The following is a 27,208-nucleotide window of genomic DNA, read 5'->3' on the forward strand; positions in this document are numbered from 1 at the left end:
GCAAATCCCTTTCAGTGAAAGGCGTTGCCAAGCTTCCAAAAAACTGCAAGTTTCCTGAAATATCAGCACACATTTTTTCACCCAATCTTGATGACACTTTAACATAATGATCAGTACACCAATCCCACTTGGCTCACCAAATTTCATTCTTCTAGGTTAAACCGTTCGTTTGCAGTAACAGTTCTAGTTTTTAGGTTTCACTCTGTTTTCTCCTATATGGATACATGTAGTTGGAACTCTAAATCAAACACGGTTTGTGCTAGCTCTTTGAAACTTGACAGAATAATGTAGTTCCAAGTTCTATCTCTATGGTTTGTTACCTATTGATGTAGCCCTAAGCAGTGACTGGCGCAAATCACTTTAATAGAAAGGGTTTGCCAAGCTTCCAAAAAACTACGAATTTCCTGAAATCTTAGCACACATTTTTTCACCCAATCTTGATGAAACTATCTGGTTATGATCAGTACCGCAATCCCACTTGGCTCACCAAATTTCGTTCTTCTTGGTTAAACCGTTCGTTTTTAGTGACAGTTTTAATTTTTAGGTTTCACTCTGTTTTCTCCTATATGGATACATGTAGTTGGATTTCTAAATCAAACACAGTTTGTGCTAGCTCTTTGATACTTGACAGAATAAAGTAGTTCCAAGTTCTATCTCTATGGTTTGTTTCCTAATGATGTAGCCCTAAGCAGAGACTCTCGCAAATCTCTTTCATAGAAAGGAGTTGCCAAGCTTCCAAAAAACCAAGAGTTTCCTGAAATCTCCGCACACATTTTTTCACCCAATCTTGATGACACTTTCAGGTAATGATGAGTATACCAATCCTACTTGGCTCACCAAATTCCGTTCTTCTAGGTTAAACACTTCGTTTGCAGTAACAGTTTAAATTTTTAGGTTTCACTCTGTTTTTCCTATATGGATACATGTATTTGGAACAGTAAATCAAACACGGTTCGTGCTAGCTCTTTGAAACTTGACACAATAGAGGAGTTCCAAGTTCTATATCTATGGTTTGTTTCCTATTGATGTAGTCCTAAGCAGAGACTGGCGCAACACTTTCATAGAAAGGGGTTGCCAAGCTTCCAAAAAACCAAGAGTTTCCTGAAATCTCAGCACACATTTTTTCACCCAATCTTGATGACACTTTCTCGTAATGATCAGTACCCCAATCCCACTTGGCTCACCAAATTTCGTTCTTCTAGGTTAAGCCGTTTGTTTGCAGTAACAGTTTTAATTTTTAGGTTTCACTCTGTTTTCTCCTTTATGGATACATGTAGTTGGATTTCCAAATCAAACACGGTTTGTGCTAGTTCTTTGAAACATGACAGAATAAAGTAGTTCCAAGTTCTATCTCTATGGTTTGTTTCCTATTGATGTAGCCTTAAGCAGAGACTGGCGCAAATCACTTACATGGAAAGGGGTTGCCAAGCTTCCAAAAAACTACGAGTTTCCTGAAATCTCAGCACACATTTTTTTAACCCAATCTTGATGACACTTTCAGGTAATGATCAGTACCCCAATCCCACTTGGCTCACCAAATTTCGTTCTTCTAGGTTAAAACATTCGTTTGCAGTAACACTTTTAATATTTAGGTTTCACTCTATTTTCTCCTATATGGATACATGTAGTTGGAACTCTAAATCAAACATGGTTTGTGATAGCTCTTTGAAACTTGACACAATAAAGGAGTTCCAAGTTCTATCTCTATGGTTTGTTTCCTATTGATGTAGCCCTAAGCAGAGACTGGCGCAAATACCTTAAAGGGAAAGGAGTTGCCAAGCTTACAAAAAACTGTGAGTTTCCTGAAATCTCAGCACACATTTTTTCACCCAATCTTGATGACACTTTCAGGTAATGATCAGTACTCCAGTCCCACTTGGCTCACCAAATTTTGTTATTCTAGGTTAAACCGTTCGTTTCCAGTAACAGTTTTAATTTTTAGGTTTCACTCTGTTTTGTCCTATATGGATACATGTAGTTGGAATTCAAAATCAAACACGGTTTGCGCTAGCTCTTTGAAGCTTGAAAGAATAAAGTAGTTCCAACTTCTCTCTCTGTGGTTTGTTTCCTAATGATGTAGCCTTCAGCAGAGACTGGCGCAAATCACTTTCATGGAAAGGGGTTGACAAGATTCCAAAAACTAAGAGTTTCCTGAAACCTCAGCACACATTTTTTCACCCAATCTTGATGACACTTTCAGGTAATTATCACTACCCCAATCCCACTTGGCTCTCCAAATTTCGTTCTTCTAGGTTTAACCGTTCGTTTGCAGTAACAGTTTAAATTTTTAGGTTTCACTCTGTTTTCTCCTATATGGATATATGTAGTTGGAATTCTAAATAAAACACGGTTTGTTCTAGCTCTTTGAAACTTGACACAATAAGGGAGTTCCAATTTCTATCTCTATGGATTGTTTCATATTGATGTACCCTAAGCAGAGACTGGCGCAAATCCTTTGCAGGGAAAGGAGTTGCCAAGCTTCCAAAAAATTGCGAGTTTCCTGAAATCTCAGCACACATTTTTTCACCCAATCCTGATGACACTTTCAGGTACTGATCACTACCGCAATCCCACTTGGCTCACCAAATTTCGTTCTTCTAGGTTAAACCGTTCATTTGCAGTAACAGTTTTAATTTTTAGGTTTCACTCTGTTTTCTCCTATAGGGATACATGTATTTGGAACTCTAAATCAAACACGGTTTGTGCTAGCTCTTTGAAACTTCACACAATAAAGTAGTTCCAAGTTCTATCTCTATGTTTCGTTTCCTATTGATGTAGCCCTAAGTAGAGACTGGCGCAAATCACTTTCATGGAAAAAGGTTGCCAAGCTTCCAAAAAACTACGAGTTTCCTGAAATCTCAGCACACGTTTTTTCACCCAATCTTGATGACACTATCTGGTTATGATCAGTACCCCAATCCCACTTGGCTCACCAAATTTCATTCTTCTAGGTCAAACCGTTCGTTTGCAGTAACAGTTTTAATTTTTCGGATTCACTCTGTTTTCTCCTATATGGATACATGTAGTTGGAACTCTAAATCAAACAAGGTTTGTGCTAGCTCTTTGAAACTTGACACAATAAAATAGTTTTAAGTTCTATCTCTATGGTTTGTTTCCTGTTGATGTAGCTCTAAGCAGAGACTGGGGCAAATCACTTTCATGGAAAGGGGTTGCCAATCTTCCAAAAAACTGTGAGTTTCCTGAAATCTCAGCACACATTTTTTCACCCAATCTTGATGACTTTCAGGTAATGATAAGTACCCCAATCCCACCTGGCTCACCTAATTTCATTCTTCTAGGTTAAACCGTTCGTTTGCAGTAATAGTTTTAATTTTTAGGTTTCACTCTGTTTTTTTCTATATGGATACATGTAGTTGGAACTCTAAATCAAACACGGTTTGTGCTAGCTCTTTGAAACTTGACAGAATAAAGTAGTTCCAATTTCTATCACTATGGTTTGTTTCCTATTGATGTAGCCCTAAGCAGAGGCTGGCACAAATCACTTTCATGGAAACTGGTTTCCAAGTTTCCAAAAAACTGCGAGTTTCCTGAAATCTCAGCACACATTTTTTCAACCAAACTTGATGACACTTTCAGGTAATGATATGTACCCCAATCCCACTTGACTCTCCTAATTTCTTTCTTCTAGGTTAAACCGTTCGTTTGCAGTAACAGTTTAAATTTTTAGGTTTCACTCTGTTTTCTCCTATATGGATACATGTAGTTGGAACTCTAAATCAAACACGGTTTGTGCTAGCTCTTTGAAACTTGACAGAATAAAAAAGTTCCAAGTTATATCTCTATGGTTTGTGTCCTATTGATGTAGCCCTAAGCAGAGGCTGGCGCAAATCACTTTCATGGATAGGGGTTGCCAAGGTTCCAAAAAACTGCGAGTTTCCTGAAATCTCAGCACACATTTTTTCACCCAATCTTGATGACACTTTCAGGTAATGATCAGTACGCCAATCCCACTTGGCTCACCATAATTCGTTCTTCTAGGTTAATCAGTTCGTTTGCAGTAACAGTTTTAATTTTTCGGTTTCACCCTGTTTTCTCCTATATGGATACATGCAGTTGGAACTCTAAATCAAACACGGTTTGTGCTAGCTCTTTGAAACTTGATAGAATAAAGTAGTTCCAAGTTCTATCTCAATGGTTTGTTTCCTATTGATATAGCCCTAAGCAGAGACTGGCGCAAATCACTTTCATGGAAAAGGATTGCCACGCTTCCAAAAAACTACGAGTTTCCTGAAATTTCAGCACACATTTTTTCACCCAGTCTTGATGACACTTTCAGCTAATGGTAAGTACCCCAATCCCACTTGTCTCAGCAAATTTCATTTTTCTAGGTTAAAGCGTTCGTTTGCAGTAACCGTTTTAATTTTTAGGTTTCACTCTGTTTTCTCTTTATATATACATGTCGTTGGAACTCTAAATCAAACACAGTATTTGCTAGCTCTTTGAAACTTGACACAATAAAGTAGTTCCAAGTTCTATCTCTATGGTTTGTTTCCTATTGATGTAGCCCTAAGCTAAGACTGGTGCAAATCACTTACATGGAAAGGGGTTGCCAAGCTTCCAAAAAACTACAAGTTTCCTGAAATCTCAGCACACATTTTTTCACCCAATCTTGATGACACTTTCAGGTAATGATCAGTACGCCAATCCCACTTGGCTCACCAAATTTCGTTCTTCTAGGTTAAACCGTTCGTTTGTAGTAACAGTTTTAATTTTTCGGTTTCACTCTCTTTTCTCTTATAGGGATACATGTAGTTGGAACTCTAAATCAAACACCGTTTGTGCTAGCTCTTTGAAACTTGGCACAATAAAGTAGTTCCAAGTTCTATCTCTATGGTTTGTTTCCTATTGATGTAGCCCTAAGCAGAGACTGGCCCAAATCACTTTCATGGAAAGGGGTTGCCAAGCTTACAAAAACTACGAGTTTCCTGAAATCTCAGCACACATATTTTCACCCAATATTGATGACACTTTCAGGTAATGATAAGTACCTCAATCCCAGTTGGCTCACCAAATTTCGTTCTTCTATGTTAAACTGTTGGTTTGCAGTAACAGTTTTAATTTTTAGGTTTCACTCTGTTTTCTCCTATATGGATATATGTAGTTTGAAGTCTAAATCAAACACGGATTGTGCTGGCTCTTTGAAACTTGACACAATAAAGTAGTTCCAAGTTCTATGTCTATGGTTTGTTTCCTATTGATGTAGCCCTAAGCAGAGGCTAGCACAAATCACTTTAATGGAAAGGGGTTTCCAAGCTTCCAAAAAACTGCGAGTTTCCTGAAATCACAGCACACATTTTTTCACCCAATCCTGATGACACTTTCAGGTAATGATCAGTACCCCAATCCCACTTGGCTCACCATAATTCGTTCTTCTAGGTTAATCAGTTCGTTTGCAGTAACAGTTTTAATTTTTCGGTTTCACTCTGTTTTCTCCTATATGGATACATGCATTTGGAACTCTAAATCAAACACGGTTTGTGCTAGCTCTTTGAAACTTGACACAATAAAGTAGTTCCAAGTTCTATCTTTATGGTTTGTTTCCTATTGATGTAGCCCTAAGCAGAGACTGGAGGAAATCACTTTCATGGAAAGGGTTTGCCAAGCATCCAAAAAACTACGAGTTTCCTGAAATCTCAGCACATATTTTTTTAACCAATCTTTTTTGTTTTTCTTTAAAGAGAGAGTGAGAGAGGAGAGAGAGTGAGAGAGAGAGAGAGGAGAGAGACAGAGAAAGAGAGAACTTTTAATATTTATTTTTTTAGTTCTCGGCGGACACAACATCTTTGTTGGTATGTGGTGCTGAGTATCGAACCCGGGCTGTACGCATGCCAGGCGAGTGCGCTACCGCTTGAGCCACATCCCCAGCCTTTTCACCCAATCTTGATGACACTTTCATGTAATGATAAGAACCCCAATCCCACTTGGCTCACCAAATTTCGATCTTCTAGGTTAAACTGTTCTTTTACATTAACAGTTTTAATTTTTAGGTCTCACTCTGTTTTCTCCTATATGGATACTTGTAGTTGGAATTCTAAATCAAACATGGTTTGTGCTAGCTCTTTGAAACTTGACAAAATAAACTGGTTCCAAGTTCTATCACTATGGTTTGTTTCCTATTGATGTAGCCCTAAGCAGAGACTGGCGCAAATCACTTTCATGGAAAGGGGTTGCCAAGCTTCCAAAAAAGTACGAGTTTCCTGAAATCTCAGCACACATTTTTTCACCCAATCTTGATGACACTTTCAGGTAATGATGAGTACCCCAATCACATTTGGCTCATAAATTTCGTTCTTCTAGGTTAAACCGTTCGTTTGCAGTAACAGTTTTAATTTTCCGTTTCACTCTGTTTTCTCCTATATGGATACATGTAGTTTGAACTCTAAATCAAACACAGTTTGTGCTAGCTCTTTGAAACATGACAGAATAAAGTAGTTTCAAGTACTACCTCTGTGGTTTGTTTCCTATTGATGTAGCCATAAGGAGAGACTGGTGCAAATCACTTACATGGAAAGGGGTTGCCAAGCTTCCAAAAAACTACGAGTTTACTGAAATCTCAGCACACATTTTTTCACCCAATCCTGATGACAATTTCAGGTAATGATCACTACCGCAATCCCACTTGGCTCACCAAATTTCGTTTTTCTAGGTTAAACCGTTCATTTGCAGTAACAGTTTTAATTTTTAGGTTTCACTCTGTTTTCCCCTATAGGGATACATATATTTGGAACTCTAAATCAAACACGGTTTGTGCTAGCTCTTTGAAACTTCACACAATAAAGTAGTTCCAAGTTCTATCTCTATGTTTTGTGTCCTATTGATGTAGCCCTAAGCAGAGACTGGCGCAAATCACTTTCATGGAAAGGGGTTGCCAAGCTTCCAAAAAACTATGAGTTTCCTGAAATCTCAGCACACATTTTTTCACCCAATCCTGATGACACTTTCAGGTAATGATCAGTACCCCAATCCAACTTGGCTCACCATAATTCGTTCTTCTAGGTTAATCAGTTCGTTTGCAGTAAGAGTTTTAATTTTTCGGTTTCACTCGGTTTTCTCCTATATGGATACATGCATTTGGAACTCTAAGTCAATCACGGTTTGTGCTAGCTCTTTGAAACTTGACACAAGAAAGTAGTTCCAAGTTCTATCTCTATGGTTTGTTTCCTATTGATGTAGCCCTAAGCTAAGACTGGCGCAAAACACTTTCATGGAAAGGGGTTGCCAAGCTTCCAAAAAACTGCGAGTTTCCTGAAATCTCAGCACACATTTTTTCACCCAATCTTGATGACAATTTCAGCTAATGATAAGTACCGCAATCCCACTTGTCTCAGCAAATTTCATTTCTCTAGGTTAAACCGTTCGTTTGCAGTAACCGTTTTAATTTTTCGGTTTCACTCTGTTTTCTCCTATATGGATACATGTAGTTGGAACTCTAAATCAAACACAGTATTTGCTAGCTCTTTTAAACTTGACACAATAAAGTAGTTTCAAGTTCTATCTCTATGGTTTTTTTTCCTATTGATGTAGCCCTAAGCTAAGACTGGCGCAAATCACTTTCATGGAAAGGGGTTGCCAAGCTTCCAAAAAACTACAAGTTTCCTGATCTCAGCACACATTTTTTCACCCAATCTTGATGGCACTTTCAGGTAATGATCAGTATGCCAATCCCACTTGGCTCACCAAATTTCATTCTTCTAGGTTAAACCTTTCGTTTGCAGTAACAATTTTAATTTTTCGGTTTCACTGTGTTTTCTCCTACAAGGATACATGCAGTTGGAAGTCTAAATCAAACATGGTTTGTGCTAGCTCTTTGAAACTTGACACAAGAAAGGAGTTCCAAATTCTATCTCTATGGTTTGTTTCCTATTGATGTAGCCCTAAACAGAGACTGGCGCAAATCCCTTTCATCAAAAAGGGTTGCCAAGCTTCCAAAAAACTACGAGTTTCCTGAAATCTCAGCACTCATTTTTTCACCCAACCTTGATGACACTTTCAGGTAATGATCAGTACCCCTATCCCACTTGGCTCACCAAACTTCGTTTTTGTAGGTTAAACCTTTCGTTTGCAGTAACAGTTTTAATTTTTCGGTTTCACTCTGTTTTCTCCTATATGGATACATGTAGTTGGAACGCTAAATCAAACAAGGTTTGTGCTATCTCTTTGAACTTGACACAATAAACAAGTTCCAAGTTCTATCTCTATGGTTTGTTTCCTATTGATGTAGCCCTAAGCAGAGACTGGCGAAAATCACTTTCATGGAAAGGGGTTGCCAAGCTTCCAAAAAACTACGAGTTTTCTGAAATCCCAGCACACATTTTTTCAACCAATCTTGATGACACTTTCAGGTAATGATCAGTTCCCCAATCCCACTAAGCTCACCAAATTTCGTTCTTCTAGGTAAAACCGTTCGTTTGCAGTAACAGTTTTAATTTTTAGGTTTCACTCTGTTTTCTCCTATATGGATACATGTAGTTGGAACTCTAAATCATACACGGTTTGTGCTAGCTCTTTGAAACTTGACACAATAAAGTAGTTCCAAGTTCTATCTCTATTTTTGTTTCCTATTGATTTAGCCCTAAGCAGAGACTGGCGCAAATCACGTTCATGGAAAGTGGTTGCCAAGCTTCCAAAAAACTACGAGTTTCCTGAAATCTCAGCATACATTTTTTCACCCCATCTTGATGACACTTTCAGGTAACGATCACTACCCCAATCCCACTTGGCTCACCAAATTTCGTTCTTCTAGGTTAAACTGTTCGTTTGCAGGAACAGTTTAAATTTTTAGGTTTCACTCTGTTTTCTCCTATAGGGATACATGTATTTGGAACTCTAAATCAAACACGGTTTGTGCTAGCTCTTTGAAACTTGACAGAATAAAGTAGTTCCAAGTTCTATCACTATGGTTTGTCTCCTATTGATGTAGCCCTAAACAGAGACTGGCACAAATCACTTTCATGGAACGGGGTTGCGAACCTTCCAAAAACTATGAGTTTCCTGAAATCTCAGCACACTTTTTTTCACCCAATCTTGATGACAGTTTCATGTAATGATAAGTACCCCAATCCCACTTGGCTCACCAAATTTCGTTCTTCTAGGTTAAACCATTCGTTTGCAGTAACAGTTTTAATTTTTCGGTTTCACTCTGTTTTCTCCTATATGGATACATGTAGTTTGAAGTCTAAATCAAACACGGTTTGTGCTAGCTCTTTGAAATTTGACACAAAAAACTAGTTCCAAGTTCTATCTCTATGGTTTGTTTCCTATTGATGTAGCACTAAGCAGAGACTGGCGCAAATCACTTTCATGGAAAGGGGTTGCCAAGCTTCCAAAAAACTACGAGTTTCCTGAAATCTCAGCACACATTTTTTCACCCAATATTGATGACACTTTCAGGTAATGATCACTACCCCAATCCCACTTGGCTCACCAAATTTCCTTCTTCTAGGTTAAACCGTTCGTTTGCAGTAACAGTTTTAATTTTTCGTTTTCACTCTGTTTTCTCCTATATGGATACATGTAGTTGGAACTCTTAATCAAACACGGTTTGTGCCAGCTCTTTGAAACTTGACATAATAAAGTAGTTCCAAGTTCTATCTTTATGGTTTGTTTCCTATTGATTTAGCCCTAAGCAGAGACTGGCGCAAATCACTTTCATGGAAAGGGGTTGCCAAGCATCCAAAAAATTACGAGTTTCCTGAAATCTCAGCACATATTTTTTCACCCAATCTTTTTTGTTTTTTTTTAAAAGAGAGAGTGAGAGAGGAGAGAGAGTGAGAGAGAGAGAGAGGAAAGATAGAGAGAGAGAGAGAACTTTTAATATTTATTTTTTTAGTTCTCGGCGGACACAACATCTTTGTTGGTATGTGGTGCTGAGGATCGAACCCGGGCTGTAAGCATGTCAGGCGAGTGCGCTACCGCTTGAGCCACATCCCCAGCCTTTTCACCCAATCTTGATGACACTTTCATGTAATGATAAGAACCCCAATCCTACTTGGCTCACCAAATTTCGATCTTCCAGGTTAAACCGTTCTTTTACACTAACAGTTTTAATTTTTAGATCTCACTCTGTTTTCTCCTATATGGATACTTGTAGTTGGAACTCTAAATCAAACATGGTTTGTGCTAGCTCTTTGAAACTTGACAAAATAAACTGGTTCCAAGTTCTATCACTATGGTTTGTTTCCTATTGATGTAGCCCTAAGCAGAGACTGGCGCAAATCACTTTCATGGAAAGGGGTTGCCAAGCTTCCAAAAAAGTACGAGTTTCCTGAAATCTCAGCACACATTTTTTCACCCAATCTTGATGACACTTTCAGGTAATGATAAATACCCCAAACCAACTTGGCTCACCAAATTTCGATCTTCTTGGTTAAACAGTTCGTTTGCAGTAACAGTTTTCATTTTTCTGTTTCACTCTGTTTTCTCCTATATGGATACATGTAGTTGGAACTCTAAATGAAACACGGTTTGTGCTAGCTCTTTGAAACATGACACAATAAAGTAGTTCCAAGTTCTATCTCAATGGTTTGTTTCCTATTCATGTAGCCCTAAGCAGAGACTGGCGCAAATCACTTTCATGGAAAGGTGTTGCCAAGCTTCCAAAAAACTGCGAGTTTCCTGAAATCTCAGCACACATTCTTTCACCCAATCTTGATGACACTTTTTGGTAATGATCACTACCCCAATCCCACTTGGCTCACCAAATTTCGTTCTTCTAGGTTAAACCGTTCGTTTGCAGTAACAGTTTTAATTTTTAGGTTTCACTCTGTTTTCTCCTATAGGGATACATATAGTTGGAACTCTAAATCAAACACGGTTTGTGCTAGCTCTTTGAAACTTGACACAATAAAGTAGTTCCAAGTTTTATCTCTATGTTTCGTTTCCTATTGATGTAGTCCTAAGCAGAGACTGGCGCAAATCACTTTCATGGAAAGGGGTTGCCAAGCTTCCAAAAAACTACGAGTTTCCTGAAATCCCAGCACTCATTTTTTCACCCAATCTTGATGACACTTTCAGGTAATGATGAGTACCCCAATCCCACTTGGGTCATAAATTTCGTTCTTCTAGTTTAAACCGTTCGTTTGCAGTAACAGTTTTAATTTTCCGTTTCACTCTGTTTTCTCCTATATGGATACATGTAGTTTGAACTCTAAATCAAACACAGTTTGTGCTAGCTGTTTGAAACTTGACAGAATAAAGTAGTTTCAAGTTCTACCTCTGTGGTTTGTTTCCTATTGATGTAGCCCTAAGGAGAGACTGGTGCAAATCACTTACATGGAAAGGGGTTGCCAAGCTTCCAAAAAACTACGAGTTTACTGAAATCTCAGCACACATTTTTTCACCCAATCCTGATGACACTTTCAGGTAATGATCATTACCCGAATCCCACTTGGCTCACCAAATTTCGTTCTTTTATGCTAAACCGTTCATTTGCAGTAACTGTTTTAATTTTTAGGTTTCACACTGTTTTCTCCTATATGGATACATGTAGTTGGAACTCTTAATCAAACACGGTTTGTGCCAGCTCTTTGAAACCTGACACAATAAAGTAGTTCCAAGTTCTATCTTTATGGTTTATTTCCTATTGATGTAGCCCTAAGCAGAAACTGGCCCAAAACACTTTCATGGAAAGGGGTTGCCAAGCTTCCAAAAAACTGTGAGTTTCCTGAAATCTCAGCACACATTTTTTCACCCAATCTTGTGACAATTTCAGCTAATGATAAGTACCCCAATCCCACTTGTCTCAGCAAATTTCATTTCTCTAGGTTAAACCGTTCGTTTGCAGTAACCGTTTTAATTTTTCGGTTTCACTCTGTTTTCTCCTATATGGATATATGTTGTTGGAACTCTAAATCAAACACAGTATTTGCTAGCTCTTTGAAACTTGACACAATAAAGTAGTTCCAAGTTCTATCTCTATGTTTTTTTTTTCCTATTGATGTAGCCCTAAGCTAAGACTGGCGCAAATCACTTTCATGGAAAGGGGTTGCCAAGCTTCCAAAAAACTACAAGTTTCCTGAAATCTCAGCACACATTTTTTCACCCAATCTTGATGACACTTTCAGGTAATGATCAGTACGCCAATCCCACTTGGCTCACCAAATTTCGTTCTTCTAGGTTAAACCGTTCGTTTGCAGTAACAATTTTAATTTTTCGGTTTCACTGTGTTTTCTCCTACAAGGATACATGCAGTTGGAACTCTAAATCAAGCACGGTTTGTGCAAGCTCTTTGAAACTTGACACAAGAAAGTAGTTCCAAATTCTATCTCTATGGTTTGTTTCCTATTGATGTAGTCCTAAACAGAGACTGGCGCAAATCCCTTTCATGGAAAAGGGTTGCCGAGCTTCCAAAAAACTACGAGTTTCCTGAAATCTCAGCACACATTTTTTCACACAATCTTGATGACACTTTCAGGTAATGATCAGTACCCCTATCCCACTTGGCTCACCAAACTTCGTTTTTGTAGGTTATACCTTTCCTTTGCAGTAACAGTTTTAATTTTTCGGGATCACTCTATTTTCTCCTATATGGATACATGTAGTTGGAACTCTAAATCAAACAAGGTTTGTGCTATCTCTTTGAACTTGACACAATAAACTAGTTCCAAATTCTATCTCTATGGTTTGTGTCCTATTGATGTAGCCCTAAGCAGAGAGTGGCGAAAATCACTTTCATGGAAAGGGGTTGCCAAGCTTCCAAAAAACTACGAGTTTTCTGAAATCCCAGCACACATTTTTTCACCCAATCTTGATGACACTTTCAGGTAATGATCAGTTCCCCAATCCCACTAAGCTCACTAAATTTCGTTCTTCTAGGTTAAACCGTTCGTTTTCAGTAACAGTTTTAATTTTTAGGTTTCACTCTGTTTTCTCCTATATGGATACATGTAGTTGGAACTCTAAATCATACACGGTTTGTGCTAGCTCTTTGAAACTTGACACAATAAAGTAGTTCCAAGTTCTATCTCTATTTTTGTTTCCTATTGATGTAGCCCTAAGCAGAGACTGGTGCAAATCCCTTTCAGTGAAAGGGGTTGCCAAGCTTCCAAAAAACTGTGAGTTTCCTGAAATCTCAGCACACATTTTTTCACCCAACCTTGATGACACTTCCAGGTAATGATAACTACGCCAATCCCACTTGGCTCACCAAATTTCCTTCTTCTAGGTTAAACACTTCGTTTGCAGGAACAGTTTAAATTTTTAGGTTTCACTCTGTTTTCTCCTATATGGATACATGTATTTGGAATTCTAAATCAAACACCATTTTTGCTAGCTCTTTGAAACTTGACACAAGAGAGTAGTTCCAAGTTCTATCTCTATGGTTTGTTTCCTATTGATGTAGCCCTAAGCAGAGACTGGCGCAAATCACTTTCATGGAAAGGGGTTGCCAAGCTTCCAAAAAACTGCGAGTATCTAGAAATCTCAGAACACATTTTTTCACCCAATCTTGATGACACTTTCAGGTAATTATCAGTACCCCAATCCCACTTGGCTCATCAAATTTTGTTCTTCACGGTTAAACCGTTTGTTTGCAGTAACAGTTTTAATTTTTACGTTTCACTCTGTTTTCTCCTATATGGATATATTTATTTGGAACTCTTAATCAAACACGGTTTGTGCTGGCTCCTTGAAACTTGACACAATAATGTAGTTCCAAGTTCTATCTCTATTGTTTGTTTCCTATTGATATAGCCCTAAGCAGAGACTGGCGCAAGTCACTTTCATGGAAACGGGTTGCCAAGCTTCCAAAAAACTACGAGTTTCCTGCAATCTCAGCACACATTTTTTCACCCAATCTTGATGACACTTTCAGGTAATGATCAGTACCCCAATCCCACTTGGCTCACCAAATTTCGTTCTTCTAGGTTAAACCATTCGTTTCCAGTAACAGTTTTAATTTTTAGGTTTCACTCTGTTATCTCCTCTATGGATACATTTATTTGAAACTATAAATCAACCACGGTTTCTGCTAGCTCTGTGAAACATGACACAATAAACTAGTTCCAAGTTCTATCACTATGGTTTGTTTCCCATTGATGTAGCCCTAAGCAGAGTCTGGCGCAAATCACTTTCATAGAAAGGGGTTGCCAAGTTTCCAAAAAACCAAGAGTTTCCTGAAATCTCAGCACACATTTTTTCACCCAATCTTGATGACACTTTCAGTTAATGATGAGTACCCCAATCCCACTTGGCTCACCAAATTTCGTTCTTCTAGGTTAAACCATTGGTTTGCAGTAACAGTATTAATTTTTAGGATTCACTCTGTTTTCTCGTATATGGATACATGTATTTGGAACTTGAAATCAAACACAGTTTGTGCTAGCTCTTTGAAACTTGACAAAATAAAGTAGTTCCTAGTTCTATCTCTATGGTTTGTTTCCTATTGATTTAGCCCTAAGCAGAGACTGGCGCAAATCACTTTCATGGAAAGGGGTTGCAAAGCTTCCAAAAAACCACGAGTTTCCAGAAATCTCAGCACACATTTTTTCACCCAATCTTGATGACAGTTTCAGGTAATGATAAGTACCCCAATCCCACTTGGCTCACCAAATTTTGTTCTTCTAGGTTAAACCGTTCGTTTGCCATAACACTTTAATTTTTCGGTTTCACTCTGTTTACTCTTATATGGATACATGTAGTTGGAACTCTAAATCAAAAACAGTTTGTGCTAGCTCTTTGAAACTTGACAGAATAAAGTAGTTCCAAGTTCTATCTCTATGGTTTGTTTCCTATTGATGTAGCCCTAAGCAGAGACTGGCGCAAATCACTTTCATGGAAAAGGGTTGCCAAGCTTCCAAAAAACCACGAGTTTCCTGAAATCTCAGCACACATTTTTTCACCCAATCTTGATGACACTTTCAGGTGTCATCAATATGTGCTGAAATTTCAGTACCCCAATCCCACTTGGCTCACTAAATTTCATTCTTCTAGGTTAAACCGTTCGTTTGCAGTAACAGATTAATTTTTCGGTTTCACTCTGTTTTCTCCTATATGGATACATGTAGTTGGAACTCTAAATCAAACACGGTTTGTGATAGCTCTTTGAAACTTGACACAATAAAGTAGTTCCAAGTTCTATCTCTATGGTTTGTTTCCTATTGATGTAGCCCTAAGCAGAGACTGGCGCAAATACCTTAAAGGGAAAGGAGTTGCCAAGCTTCCAAAAAACTGTGAGTTTCCTGAAATCTCAGCACACATTTTTTTCACCCAATCTTGATGACACTTTCAGGTAATGATCAGTACTCCAGTCCCACTTGGCTCACCAAATTTTGTTATTCTAGGTTAAACCGTTCGTTTCCAGTAACAGTTTTAATTTTTAGGTTTCACTCTGTTTGTCCTATATGGATACATGTACTTGGAATTCTAAACCAAAGACGGTTTGTGCTAGCTCTTTGAAACTTGAAAGAATAAAGTAGTTCCAACTTCTCTCTCTGTGGTTTGTTTCCTAATGATGTAGCCTTAAGCAGAGACTGGCGCAAATCACTTTCATGGAAAGGGGTTGACAAGATTCCAGAAAACTAAGAGTTTCCTGAAATCTCAGCACACATTTTTTCAGCCAATCTTGATGACACTTTCAGGTAATGATCAGTACCCCAATCCCACTTGGCTCTCCAAATTTCGTTCTTCTAGGTTTAACCGTTCGTTTGCAGTAACAGTTTAAATTTTTAGGTTTCACTCTGTTTTCTCCTATATGTATATATGTAGTTGGAATTCTAAATAAAACACGGTTTATTCTAGCTCTTTGAAACTTGACACAATAAAGGAGTTCCAAGTTCTATCTCTATGGATTGTTTCATATTGATGTACCCTAAGCAGAGACTGGCGCAAATACTTTTCAGGGAAAGGAGTTGCCAAGCTTCCAAAAAACTGCGAGTTTCCTGAAATCTCAGCACACATTTTTTCAACCAATCTTGATGACACTTTCAGGTAATGATCAGTACCCCAATCCCACTTGGCAAACGGAATTTTGTTCTTCTAGGATAAACCGTTCGTTTGCAGTAACAGTTTTAATTTTTCGGTTTCACTCAGTTTTCTCCTATATGGATACATGTAGTTGGAATTCTAAATCAAACACGGTTTCTGCTAGCTCTTTGAAACTTGACACAATAAAGTAGTTCCAAGTTCTATCTCTATGGTTTGTTTCCTATTGATGTAGCCCTAAGCAGAGACTGGAGTAAATCACTTTCATAGAGAGGGGTTGCCAAGCTTCCAAAAACCCACGAGTTTCCTGAAATTTCAGCACACATTTTTTCACATAATATTGATGACACTTCCAGGTAATGATCACTACCCCAATCCCACTTGGCTCACCAAATTTCGTTCTTCTAGGTTAAACCGTTCCTTTGCAGTCACAGTTTGAATTTTTCGGTTTCACTCTGTTTTCTCCTATACGGATACATGTAGTTGGAATTCTAAATCAAACACGATTTGTGCTAGCTCTTTGAAACTTGACAGAATAAAGTAGTTCCAACTTCTATCTCTACGGTTTGTTTCCTATTGATGTAGCACTAAGGAAAGACAGGCGCAAATTAGTTACACGGAAACGAGTTGCCAAGCTTCCAAATAACTACGAGTTTCCTGAAATCTCAGCACACATTTTTTCACCCAATCTTGATTGCACTTTCAGGTAATGATCACTACCTCAATCCCACTTGGCTCACCAAATTTTGTAATTCTAGATTAAGCCGTTCGTTTGCAGTAAAAGTTTTAATTTTTACGTTTCACTCTGTTTTCTCCTATATGGATACATGTAGTTGGAACTTTAAATCAAACACGGTTTGTGCTAGCTCTTTGAAACTTGACAGAATGAATTAGTTCCAAGTTCTATCTCTATGGTTTGTTTTCTATTGATGTAGCCCTAAGCAGAGACTGGCGCAAATCACATTCATGGAAAGGGGTTGCCAAGCTTCCATAAAACTACGAGTTTCCTGAAATCTCAGCACCCATTTTTTTTCACCCAATCTTGATGACACTTTTAGGTAATGATCAGTACCCCAGTCCCACTTGGCTCACCAAATTTCGTTCTTCTAGGTTAAACCGTTGGTTTGCAGTAACAGTTTTAATTTTTTGGTTTCACTCTGTTTTCTCCTATATGGATACATGTAGTTGGAATTCTAAATCAAACACGGTTTCTGCTAGCTCTTTGAAACTTGACAGAATAAAGTAGTTCCAAGTTCTATCTCTATGGTTTGTTTCCTATTGATGTAGCCCTAAGCAGAGACTGGAGCTAATCACTTTCACAGAGAGGGGTTGCCAAGCTTCCAAAAAACCACGAGTTTCCTGAAATTTCAGCACACATTTTTTCACCCAATCTTGATGACACTTCCAGGTAATGATCGCTACCCCAATCCCCCTTGGCTCACCAAATTTCGTTCTTCTAGGTTAAACGCTTTGTTTGCAGTAACAGTTTTAATTTTTTGGTTTCACTCTGTTTTCTCCTATACGGATACATGTAGTTGGAACTGTAAATCAAACACGGTTTGTGCTAGCTCTTTGAAACTTGACAGAATAAAGTAGTTCCAAGTTCTATCTCTATGGTTTGTGTCCTATTGATGTAGCCCTAAGCAGAGACTGGCGGAAATCACTTTAATGGAAAGGTTTTGCCAAGCTTCCAAAAAACTACGAGTTTCCTGAAATCTCAGCACACATTTTTTCAACCAATATTGATGACACTTTCAGGTAATGATCAGTACCCCAATCCCACTTGGGTCACCAAATTTCGTTCTTCTAGGTTAAACCGTTCGTTTGCAGTCACAGTTTGAATTTTTCGGTTTCACTCTGTTTTCTCCTATACGGATGTATGTAGTTGGAATTCTAAATCAAACACGATTTGTGCTAGCTCTTTGAAACTTGACAGAATAAAGTAGTTCCAACTTCTATCTCTATGGTTTGTTTCCTATTGATGTAGCACTAAGGAAAGACAGGCGCAAATTACTTACACGGAAACGGGTTGCCAAGCTTCCAAATAACTACGAGTTTCCTGAAATCTCAGCACACATTTTTTCACCCAATCTTGATTACACTTTCAGGTAAAGATCACTACCTCAATCCCACTTGGCTCACCAAATTTTGTAATTCTAGGTTAAGCCGTTCGTTTGCAGTAACAGTTTTAATTTTTACGTTTCACTCTGTTTTCTCCTATATGGATACATGTAGTTGGAACTTTAAATCAAACACGGTTTGTGCTAGCTCTTTGAAACTTGACAGAATGAATTAGTTCCAAGTTCTATCTCTATGGTTTGTTTCCTATTGATGTAGCCCTAAGCAGAGACTGGCGCAAATCACTTTCATTTAAAGGGGTTGCCAAGCTTCCATAAAACTACGAGTTTCCTGAAATCTCAGCACCCATTTTTTTCACCCAATCTTGATGACACTTTTAGGTAATGATCAGTACCCCAGTCCCACTTGGCTCACCAAATTTCGTTCTTCTAGGTTAAACCGTTCGTTTGCAGTAACAGTTTTAATTTTTTGGTTTCACTCTATTTTCTCCTATATGGATACATGTAGTTGGAACTCTAAATCAAACACGGTTTGTGCTAGCTCTTTGAAACTTGACAGAATAAAGTAGTTCCAAGTTCTATCTCTGTGGTTTCTTTCCTATTGATGTAGCCCTAAGCAGAGACTGGCGCAAATCACTTTCATGGAAAGGGGTTGCCAAGCTTCCAAAAAACTACGAGTTTCTTGAAATCTCAGCACACATTATTTTACCCAATCTTGATGACACTTTCAGGTAATGATCAGTACCCTAATCCCACTTGGCTCACCAAATTTCGTTCTTCTAGGTTAAACCATTTGTTTGCAGTAACAGTTTTAATTTTTAGGTTTCACTCTGTTTTCTCCTATATAGATACATTTATTTGGAACTCTAAATCAAACACGGTTTGTGCTAGCGCCTTGAAACTTGAAACAATAAAGTAGTTCCAAGTTCTATCTCTATGGTTTGTTTCCTATTGATGTAGCCCTAAGCAGAGACTGGCGCAAATCACTCTCATGGAAAGGGGTTGCCAAGCTTCCAAAAACTGTGAGTTTCCTGAAATCTCAGCACACATTTTTTAACCCAATCTTGATGAAACTTCCAGGTAATGATCACTACCCCAATCCCACTTGGCTAACCAAATTTCCTTCTTCTAGGTTAAACACTTCGTTTGCAGTAACAGTTTTAATTTTTAGGTTTCCCTCTATTTTCTCCTATATGGATACATGTAGTTGGAACTCTAAATCAAACACGGTTTGTGCTAGCTCTTTGAAACTTGACACAATAAAGTAGTTCCAAGTTCTATCTCTATGGTTTGTTTCCTATTGATGGAGCCCTAAGCAGAGACTGGCGCAAATCCCTTTCAGTGAAAGGAGTTGCCAAGCTTCCAAAAAACTGTGAGTTTCCTGAAATCTCAGCACACATTTTTTCACCCAATCTGGATGACACTTTCAGGTAAAGATCAGTACCCCAATCCCACTTTGCTCACCAAATTTCGTTCTTCTAGGTTAAACCGTTGGTTTGCAGTAACAGTTTTAATTTTTCGGTTTCACTCTGTTTTCTCCTATATGGATACATGTAGTTGGAGTTCTAAATCAAACACCGTTTGTGCTAGCTCTTTGAAACTTGACAGAATAAAGTAGTTCCAAGTTCTATCTCTATGGTTTGTTTCCACATTGATGTAGCACTAAGCAGAGACTGGCGCAAATCACTTTCATGGAAAGGGGTTTCCAAGCTTTAAAAAAACTACGAGTTTCCTGAAATCTCAGCACACATTTTTTCACCCAATCTTGATGACACTTTCAGGAAATGATCACTACCCCAATCCCCCTTGGCTCACCAAATTTCGTTCTTCTAGGTTAAACGCTTTGTTTGCAGTAACAGTTTTAATTTTTTGGTTTCACTCTGTTTTCTCCTATACGGATACATGTAGTTGGAACTGTAAATCAAACACGGTTTGTGCTAGCTCTTTGAAACTTGACAGCATAAAGTAGTTCCAAGTTCTATCTCTATGGTTTGTGTCCTATTGATGTAGCCCTAAGCGGAGACTGGCGGAAATCACTTTAATGGAAAGGGTTTGCCAAGCTTCCAAAAAACTACGAGTTTCCTGAAATCTCAGCACACATTTTTTCAACCAATCTTGATGACACTTTCAGGTAATGATCAGTACCCCAATCCCACTTGGCTCACCAAATTTCGTTCTTCTAGGTTAAACCGTTCGTTTGCAGTCACAGTTTGAATTTTTCGGTTTCACTCTGTTTTCTCCTATACGGATATATGTAGTTGGAATGCTAAATCAAACACGATTTGTGCTAGCTCTTTGAAACTTGACAGAATAAAGTAGTTCCAACTGCTATCTCTGCGGTTTGTTTCCTATTGATGTAGCACTAAGGAAAGACAGGCGCAAATTACTTACATGGAAACGGTTTGCCAAGCTTCCAAATAACTACGAGTTTCCTGAAGTCTCAGCACACATTTATTCACCCAATCTTGATTACACTTTCAGGTAATGATCACTACCTCAATCCCACTTGGCTCACCAAATTTTGTAATTCTAGGTTAAGCCGTTCGTTTGCAGTAACAGTTTTAATTTTTACGTTTCACTCTGTTTTCTCCTATATGGATACATGTAGTTGGAACTTTAAATCAAACACGGTTTGTGCTAGCTCTTTGAAACTTGACAGAATGAATTAGTTCCAAGTTCTATCTCTATGGTTTGTTTCCTATTGATGTAGCCCTAAGCAGAGACTGGCGCAAATCACTTTCATGGAAAGGGGTTGCCAAGCTTCCATAAAACTACGAGGTTCCTGAAATCTCAGCACCCATTTTTTTTCACCCAATCTTGATGACACTTTTAGGTAATGATCAGTACCCCAGTCCCACTTGGCTCACCAAATTTCGTTCTTCTAGGTTAAACCGTTCGTTTGCAGTAACAGTTTTAATTTTTTGGTTTCACTCTGTTTTCTCCTATATGGATACATGTAGTTGGAATTCTAAATCAAACACGGTTTCTGCTAGCTCTTTGAAACTTGACACAATAAAGTAGTTCCAAGTTCTATCTCTATGGTTTGTTTCCTATTGATGTAGCCCTAAGCAGAGACTGGAGCAAATCACTTTCATAGAGAGGGGTTGCCAAGCTTCCAAAAAACCACGAGTTTCCTGAAATTTCAGCACACATTTTTTCACCCAATCTTGATGACACTTCCAGGTAATGATCGCTACCCCAATCCCCCTTGGCTCACCAAATTTCGTTCTTCTAGGTTAAACGCTTTGTTTGCAGTAACAGTTTTAATTTTTTGGTTTCACTCTGTTTTTTCCTATACGGATACATGTAGTTGGAACTGTAAATCAAACACGGTTTGTGCTAGCTCTTTGAAACTTGACAGAATAAAGTAGTTCCAAGTTCTATCTCTATGGTTTGTGTCCTATTGATGTAGCCCTAAGCAGAGACTGGCGGAAATCACTTTAATGGAAAGGGTTTGCCAAGCTTCCAAAAAACTACGAGTTTCCTGAAATCTCAGCACACATTTTTTCAACCAATATTGATGACACTTTCAGGTAATGATCAGTACCCCAATCCCACTTGGGTCACCAAATTTCGTTCTTCTATGTTAAACCGTTCGTTTGCAGTCACAGTTTGAATTTTTCGGTTTCACTCTGTTTTCTCCTATACGGATATATGTAGTTGGAATTCTAAATCAAACACGATTTGTGCTAGCTCTTTGAAACTTGACAGAATAAAGTAGTTCCAAGTTCTATCTCTACGGTTTGTTTCCTATTGATGTAGCACTAAGGAAAGACAGGCGCAAATTACTTACACGGAAACGGGTTGCCAAGCTTCCATATAACTACGAGTTTCCTGAAATCTCAGCACACATTTTTTCACCCAATCTTGATTACACTTTCAGGTAAAGATCACTACCTCAATCCCACTTGGCTCACCAAATTTTGTAATTCTAGGTTAAGCCGTTCGTTTGCAGTAACAGTTTTAATTTTTACGTTTCACTCTGTTTTCTCCTATATGGATACATGTAGTTGGAACTTTAAATCAAACACGGTTTGTGCTAGCTCTTTGAAACTTGACAGAATGAATTAGTTCCAAGTTCTATCTCTATGGTTTGTTTCCTATTGATGTAGCCCTAAGCAGAGACTGGCGCAAATCACTTTCATGGAAAGGGGTTGCCAAGCTTCCATAAAACTACGAGTTTCCTGAAATCTCAGCACCCATTTTTTTCACCCAATCTTGATGACACTTTTAGGTAATGATCAGTACCCCAGTCCCACTTGGCTCACCAAATTTCGTTCTTCTAGGTTAAACCGTTCGTTTGCAGTAACAGTTTTAATTTTTTGGTTTCACTCTATTTTCTCCTATATGGATACATGTAGTTGGAACTCTAAATCAAACACGGTTTGTGCTAGCTCTTTGAAACTTGACAGAATAAAGTAGTTCCAAGTTCTATCTCTGTGGTTTCTTTCCTATTGATGTAGCCCTAAGCAGAGACTGGCGCAAATCACTTTCATGGAAAGGGGTTGCCAAGCTTCCAAAAAACTACGAGTTTCTTGAAATCTCAGCACACATTCTTTTACCCAATCTTGATGACACTTTCAGGTAATGATCAGTACCCTAATCCCACTTGGCTCACCAAATTTCGTTCTTCTAGGTTAAACCATTTGTTTGCAGTAACAGTTTTAATTTTTAGGTTTCACTCTGTTTTCTCCTATATAGATACATTTATTTGGAACTCTAAATCAAACACGGTTTGTGCTAGCGCCTTGAAACTTGAAACAATAAAGTAGTTCCAAGTTCTATCTCTATGGTTTGTTTCCTATTGATGTAGCCCTAAGCAGAGACTGGCGCAAATCACTCTCATGGAAAGGGGTTGCCAAGCTTCCAAAAACTGTGAGTTTCCTGAAATCTCAGCACACATTTTTTAACCCAATCTTGATGAAACTTCCAGGTAATGATCACTACCCCAATCCCACTTGGCTAACCAAATTTCCGTCTTCTAGGTTAAACACTTCGTTTGCAGTAACAGTTTTAATTTTTAGGATTCCCTCTATTTTCTCCTATATGGATACATGTAGTTGGAACTCTAAATCAAACACGGTTTGTGCTAGCTCTTTGAAACTTGACACAATAAAGTAGTTCCAAGTTCTATCTCTATGGTTTGTTTCCTATTGATGGAGCCCTAAGCAGAGACTGGCGCAAATCCCTTTCAGTGAAAGGAGTTGCCAAGCTTCCAAAAAACTATGAGTTTCCTGAAATCTCAGCACACATTTTTTCACCCAATCTGGATGACACTTTCAGGTAAAGATCAGTACCCCAATCCCACTTTGCTCACCAAATTTCGTTCTTCTAGGTTAAACCGTTGGTTTGCAGTAACAGTTTTAATTTTTCGGTTTCACTCTGTTTTCTCCTATATGGATACATGTAGTTGGAGTTCTAAATCAAACACCGTTTGTGCTAGCTCTTTGAAACTTGACAGAATAAAGTAGTTCCAAGTTCTATCTCTATGGTTTGTTTCCACATTGATGTAGCACTAAGCAGAGACTGGCGCAAATCACTTTCATGGAAAGGGGTTGCCAAGCTTTAAAAAAACTACGAGTTTCCTGAAATCTCAGCACACATTTTTTCACCCAATCTTGATGACACTTTCAGGAAATGATCACTACCCCAATCCCCCTTGGCTCACCAAATTTCGTTCTTCTAGGTTAAACGCTTTGTTTGCAGTAACAGTTTTAATTTTTTGGTTTCACTCTGTTTTCTCCTATACGGATACATGTAGTTGGAACTGTAAATCAAACACGGTTTGTGCTAGCTCTTTGAAACTTGACAGAATAAAGTAGTTCCAAGTTCTATCTCTATGGTTTGTGTCCTATTGATGTAGCCCTAAGCAGAGACTGGCGGAAATCACTTTAATGGAAAGGGTTTGCCAAGCTTCCAAAAAACTACGAGTTTCCTGAAATCTCAGCACACATTTTTTCAACCACTCTTGATGACACTTTCAGGTAATGATCAGTACCCCAATCCCACTTGGCTCACCAAATTTCGTTCTTCTAGGTTAAACCGTTCGTTTGCAGTCACAGTTTGAATTTTTCGGTTTCACTCTGTTTTCTCCTATACGGATATATGTAGTTGGAATGCTAAATCAAACACGATTTGTGCTAGCTCTTTGAAACTTGACAGAATAAAGTAGTTCCAACTTCTATCTCTACGGTTTGTTTCCTATTGATGTAGCACTAAGGAAAGACAGGCGCAAATTACTTACATGGAAACGGTTTGCCAAGCTTCCAAATAACTACGAGTTTCCTGAAATCTCAGCACACATTTATTCACCCAATCTTGATTACACTTTCAGGTAATGATCACTACCTCGATCCCACTTGGCTCACCAAATTTTGTAATTCTAGCTTAAGCCGTTCGTTTGCAGTAACAGTTTTAATTTTTACGTTTCACTCTGTTTTCTCCTATATGGATACATGTAGTTGGAACTTTAAATCAAACACGGTTTGTGCTAGCTCTTTGAAACTTGACAGAATGAATTAGTTCCAAGTTCTATCTCTATGGTTTGTTTCCTATTGATGTAGCCCTAAGCAGAGACTGGCGCAAATCACTTTCATGGAAAGGGGTTGCCAAGCTTCCATAAAACTACGAGTTTCCTGAAATCTCAGCACCCATTTTTTTTCACCCAATCTTGATGACACTTTTAGGTAATGATCAGTACCCCAGTCCCACTTGGCTCACCAAATTTCGTTCTTCTAGGTTAAACCGTTCGTTTGCAGTAACAGTTTTAATTTTTTGGTTTCACTCTGTTTTCTCCTGTATGGATACATGTAGTTGGAATTCTAAATCAAACACGGTTTCTGCTAGCTCTTTGAAACTTGACACAAGAAAGTAGTTCCAAGTTCTATCTCTATGGTTTGTTTCCTATTGATGTAGCCCTAAGCAGAGACTGGAGCAAATCACTTTCATAGAGAGGGGTTGCCAAGCTTCCAAAAAACCACGAGTTTCCTGAAATTTCAGCACACATTTTTTCACCCAATCTTGATGACACTTCCAGGTAATGATCGCTACCCCAATCCCCCTTGGCTCACCAAATTTCGTTCTTCTAGGTTAAACGCTTTGTTTGCAGTAACAGTTTTAATTTTTTGGTTTCACTCTGTTTTCTCCTATACGGATACATGTAGTTGGAACTGTAAATCAAACACGGTTTGTGCTAGCTCTTTGAAACTTGACAGAATAAAGTAGTTCCAAGTTCTATCTCTATGGTTTGTGTCCTATTGATGTAGCCCTAAGCAGAGACTGGCGGAAATCACTTTAATGGAAAGGGTTTGCCAAGCTTCCAAAAAACTACGAGTTTCCTGAAATCTCAGCACACATTTTTTCAACCAATCTTGATGACACTTTCAGGTAATGATCAGTACCCCAATCCCACTTGGCTCACCAAATTTCGTTCTTCTAGGTTAAACCGTTCGTTTGCAGTCACAGTTTGAATTTTTCGGTTTCACTCTGTTTTCTCCTATACGGATATATGTAGTTGGAATTCTAAATCAAACACGATTTGTGCTAGCTCTTTGAAACTTGACAGAATAAAGTAGTTCCAACTTCTATCTCTACGGTTTGTTTCCTATTGATGTAGCACTAAGGAAAGACAGGCGCAAATTACTTACACGGAAACGGGTTGCCAAGCTTCCAAATAACTACGAGTTTCCTGAAATCTCAGCACACATTTTTTCACCCAATCTTGATTACACTTTCAGGTAATGATCACTACCTCGATCCCACTTGGCTCACCAAATTTTGTAATTCTAGGTTAAGCCGTTCGTTTGCAGTAACAGTTTTAATTTTTACGTTTCACTCTGTTTTCTCCTATATGGATACATGTAGTTGGAACTTTAAATCAAACACGGTTTGTGCTAGCTCTTTGAAACTTGACAGAATGAATTAGTTCCAAGTTCTATCTCTATGGTTTGTTTCCTATTGATGTAGCCCTAAGCAGAGACTGGCGCAAATCACTTTCATGGAAAGGGGTTGCCAAGCTTCCATAAAACTACGAGTTTCCTGAAATCTCAGCACCCATTTTTTTTCACCCAATCTTGATGACACTTTTAGGTAATGATCAGTACCCCAGTCCCACTTGGCTCACCAAATTTCGTTCTTCTAGGTTAAACCGTTCGTTTGCAGTAACAGTTTTAATTTTTTGGTTTCACTCTGTTTTCTCCTATATGGATACATGTAGTTGGAATTCTAAATCAAACACGGTTTCTGCTAGCTCTTTGAAACTTGACACAAGAAAGTAGTTCCAAGTTCTATCTCTATGGTTTGTTTCCTATTGATGTAGCCCTAAGCAGAGACTGGAGCAAATCACTTTCATAGAGAGGGGTTGCCAAGCTTCCAAAAAACCACGAGTTTCCTGAAATTTCAGCACACATTTTTTCACCCAATCTTGATGACACTTCCAGGTAATGATCGCTACCCCAATCCCCCTTGGCTCACCAAATTTCGTTCTTCTAGGTTAAACGCTTTGTTTGCAGTAACAGTTTTAATTTTTTGGTTTCACTCTGTTTTCTCCTATACGGATACATGTAGTTGGAACTGTAAATCAAACACGGTTTGTGCTAGCTCTTTGAAACTTGACAGAATAAAGTAGTTCCAAGTTCTATCTCTATGGTTTGTGTCCTATTGATGTAGCCCTAAGCAGAGACTGGCGGAAATCACTTTAATGGAAAGGGTTTGCCAAGCTTCCAAAAAACTACGAGTTTCCTGAAATCTCAGCACACATCTTTTCAACCAATCTTGATGACACTTTCAGGTAATGATCAGTACCCCAATCCCACTTGGCTCACCAAATTTCGTTCTTCTAGGTTAAACCGTTCGTTTGCAGTCACAGTTTGAATTTTTCGGTTTCACTCTGTTTTCTCCTATACGGATATATGTAGTTGGAATTCTAAATCAAACACGATTTGTGCTAGCTCTTTGAAACTTGACAGAATAAAGTAGTTCCAACTTCTATCTCTACGGTTTGTTTCCTATTGATGTAGCACTAAGGAAAGACAGGCGCAAATTACTTACACGGAAACGGGTTTCCAAGCTTCCAAATAACTACGAGTTTCCTGAAATCTCAGCACACATTTTTTCACCCAATCTTGATTACACTTTCAGGTAATGATCACTACCTCAATCCCACTTGGCTCACCAAATTTTGTAATTCTAGG

Source organism: Spermophilus citellus (genome assembly GCF_964194105.1).
Source record: "Spermophilus citellus genome assembly, chromosome: 17".
Lineage (NCBI taxonomy): Eukaryota > Metazoa > Chordata > Mammalia > Rodentia > Sciuridae > Spermophilus > Spermophilus citellus.